Raw genomic sequence first — 4,367 nt, forward strand, 5'->3', positions numbered from 1 at the left:
TTTCTTTTTTTCTTTCTGTCTTTTTTTCCTTGAAAGGAGAAACCTTGAGATTAGTTTTCCCTTTTGGGTTCTTCCTATAATTACTTCTTCATCGTTGAGCTAGCATCAGAACTGGTGGGTAAAGAAAGTAAAAGTGAGAATGAGAGAGTGACCAGGCTAGTCACTCTTCCTTTATTTATATTAACGCTAATGAAGATGACATTGATGATAATGTTGAACGAATTAGCTTATATTTATCAGTTGCTTATTGTGGGCCAAGTGCCCTGCTCTACCTATATGATTTCATTTTATCCTTATATTATGGCACTGCCACTATTTTCCATTTTACAGTTGGGGAAACAGGGACTTGGAAAGTTTACTTAATTTTTCCAGGATCACAGAGTTAAAGCTAAATAACCAAACTAAGATATGAACTCTAACACTTCAATTTAAAACCAATTATTTTATGACATATCTGTAATACGTATTAAAAAGCAAAACAAAGGCTAGAGATATTTTTAAAAAGATCTCAGTAAAAAGAAGTTTTATGTTTCCATAAGATGAGGGAACATTAATTTAAATAAAATTATAGAGGTTTCTTTATTACTTGATTTTTCAGAATATTTACTATATGTATTTCCAAGAGGAGAATATATTATGTAGTATTTCCTGGATTTCTTGTGCATTTAACGTTTTCCCTTGAGCAATTTGCTTTGGGAATTAATCTAAATAAAATCTGCTTTACAAGGTAAATTTGTCAGCATTTGATGTTTTTGGTATGATTTTAAACATTCTAATCGTTCTGTAGTTGTATATCATTGTTGTTTCAATTTTTATTTTCTAAAGGCGAATCACATTGAGCATGTTTTAGTATGCTATTGGCAATCTGTCTATGCTCTCTGATGGGGTACCTTTTCAGGTACTTTGTTTTTTTTTTTTTTTCCTTTTGGCAATTGATAATTGACCAATACAACATTTTAACGATTTCTGTTCATTGTTCCATAAAGAGTGAAAAATATAAATTCTCCTATTATCCCTCCCTCTGCTTTTTAAATCTCCCTTATTCTCTGACACATCCCAAAGTATAGATATTGATCGACTGTTGATTATTGCTTTTCTTCCCTCCTAATAGTAAAGATATAGTAGTATGTATTTAAAATTTTTGTTTGTAGAGTTTTAAAACTTTTGTATATTTTTAGTACAAGTCCTTTATGTAATATGTGTTTTGCAAATACTTTCTCCAGTTTGTTACTTCTCTTTTCATTCTCTCTCTTTTTCTTTAAGGATTTTATTTATTTATTTGACAGAGAGAGAGTGAAAGGGAGAAGCAGACTCCCCTCTGAGCAGACAGCCCTATGTGGGACTCGATCTCAAGTCCCCGGGATCATGACCTGAGCCAAAGGCAGACGCTTAACTGACTGAGCCACCCAGGTGCCCACCCTTTTCTTTTTTTTTAAGATTTTATTTATTTATTTGTCAGAGAAAGAGAGACAGAGCATAAGCATGGGGGAGGAACAAAGGGAAGGGGAGAAGCGGTCTCCCCACTGAGCAAGGACCCCATGTGGGACTCTATCCCAGGAGCCTGGGATCATGACCTGAGCCAAAGGCAGACACTTAACCAACTGAGCCACCCAGGTGCCCCAAGACAGATTTGAAACAGCTTACTGGGATTTTTATTGGAACTGCATTAAATCTACAGGTTAAGTTGGGAAAAATTGAAATCTTAATGTTGTCTTTCATATATGAACACAGAATATCTCTTATCTGTTTAGATCTTTAATTTTTTATCAGTGTTTTTTTATAACTATATCCTGTATATATTTTATGAGATTTTTGTCTAAGTACTTCAGTTTTTTGTTGCTATTATAAATGATGTTAATGTCAAATTCCAACAGACTTTTGTATATACAAGTTGATCTTGTATCCTGCAGCCTTGCTACACCTGTTAGGGGGTTCTAAGAGTTTTTCTCCTCCCTTTTGGCATATTTTTAGGGTTTTCTCAATAGGCAGTCATGTCATCTGTGAATAAAGAGTTTTTCCTTATTTTCTAAACTTTATATCATTTATGCTTTTTTCTTGTCTTATTGCACTAGTGTTAGATTTCTAGTACAATGTTGAATAGTAATGATAAAAGAGGATAGCCTCACGTTGTTCCTAATATTAGGGGGAAAATCTTTACTCTCTCCCCATTAAGTATGATGTTAGCTGTAGGAAAATGGTATTGTTTCTTTTTCAAATGTTTTGTAGAATTCACCAATGAAAATATCTGGGCCTGGTTGGTGCTTTCTTTGGAAGGTTTTACATTTTTTTGTGTGTAATTTATTTAATCAATAGATTATTTAGGTTATCTATTTATCATTTTATGTATTGGGGTAGTTAATGTCTTGAAAGAAGTTGGTCTGTTTCATCTGTGTTATCAAATTTGTGGGGATAGTTGTTCATGGTATTCTTTTACTATCCTTTGGTTTCTTCACATTCTGTAGTGATATTCCTGGTTTCCTTACTGATATTTGTGATTTATGTCTTTCAATTTTTTTTCATAGATTGCCTGGCTGGAGACTTACCAATTTTATTGAGCTTTTCCAAAGGAAAAAAAAATCAGCTTCTGGTTTTGTTGAATTTTTTCTATTGTTTTCCTATTTTCAATTTTATTAATTTCAGCTATAATTCTTGGTATCTCTTTTTTTCTGCTTCCTTCAAGTTTAAATTGCTTTTCTTTCTCTTAGTGTACTATGATAGAAGCTTAGGTTATTAACTTTAAACTGATTTATTTTCTGATGTATACATTTAATGTATTTATTTTCTAAACAATGCTTTTGCTGACATATCATACAATTAAAAATTGTTTTATTGTAGTAAAATATGCATAATACAGAGTTTACCTTTTTAGCCACTGTTAAGTGTATAATTCAGTGACATTAAGCACATTTGCATTGCTGCATAACCAACACTACATGTATCATCAGAATGTTTCATCATCCTAAACTGAAACTTCATAATTATTAAATAATAACTCCCTAACCTCCCCTCTCCATCCCCTAGAAACCACTATTTTATTTTCCTTTCTATGAATTTGACTATTCTAGGTACCTCATATAAGTGGAATCACACTATTTAATCTTTTGTGTTTGGCTTATTTTACTTAGCATAATATTTTGTTCAAGGTTCATTCATGCTGTAGTATATATCAGAATTTCATTCCTTCTTAAGAGTGAATAATATTCCATTTTATGTTTATATCACATTTTGTTTATCCATTCATCTCTAGATGGACATTTGGGTTGTTGTAATCTTGCGGCTGTTGTGACTGATGTTGCTATGAACATGGGTGTATAAATATCCTAGGCCACGCTTTAAATTTTTTTGGGGTATATACTTAGAATTTAACTTGCTGGTACATATGGTAGTTCTATGTTTAATTTTTTGGAGAACTTCCATACTCTTTTCCGTAGTAACTATATCATTTTACACTCCCAACAACAATGAACAAAAGTTCTAATATCTACACATCCTCACTAATACTTGTTGTTTTCCATGTTTTTTATAATAGCCATCCTAATGTATGTGAAGTGGTTTTGATTTGTATTTCCATAGTGATTAATGATGTTGAACATCTTTTCAAGTACCATTGGTCTTTTGTATATTTTCTTTGGAAAATATTTATTTAAAGTATTTTGGCTATTTTTTCATTGGTTGTTTTTTGTTCTTCTTGAGTTTGGGTAGTTATTTGTAAATTTGGGGTATTAATTCATTAACAGATATATAATTGTAAAATGTCTTCTCCCATACTATGGGTCATCTTTTCATTTTGCTGATAGAGTATTTTGGTGCACAAAAGTTTTTAATTTTGATAAAGTTCCACTTATTTTTTTTTCTTTTGATGCCTATGCTTTGGTGTCATATCCAAAATCATTGCTACATCCAATGTCAGGAAGTTTTTTCCTGTGTTTTCTTCTAAGATTCACTGTTCACTTGTCTTCATCCTTTTTCCCTTTTTGCTCCTCATATTAACAATTTCAAATGACCTATCTTCAGGTTTGCTGATTTTTTTCTCCTCTCTCTTTGAGTCTGTTGTTGAATCCCTATAATGAATTTTTCATTCAGTTATTGTATTTTTCAGCTCTAGGATTTATTTGTCCTTTTTTTATAATTTCTATCTCTTTTTGGATATTCTCATTTTGTTCATATGTCATTTTCCTGATTTCCTTTAATTCTTTGTCTGTTTTTCTGTAGCTGTTAGAGTATATTTAAGATATTTGTCTTAAAGTCTTTGTCTAGTAAGTCTTATGAATGTGTTTCTTCAAGTATGGTTCCTGGAAGATTGTTTTGTTCCTTTGAATAGGCCATGTTTCTCTGTTTTCTTGTATGCCTTGTGATTTTGTTGAAAA

The sequence above is a fragment of the Callorhinus ursinus genome, unplaced genomic scaffold (assembly GCF_003265705.2).
Source record: "Callorhinus ursinus isolate GAN/ISIS: 27379988/994484 unplaced genomic scaffold, GSC_fseal_2.0 scaffold4, whole genome shotgun sequence".
NCBI classification, from domain to species: domain Eukaryota; kingdom Metazoa; phylum Chordata; class Mammalia; order Carnivora; family Otariidae; genus Callorhinus; species Callorhinus ursinus.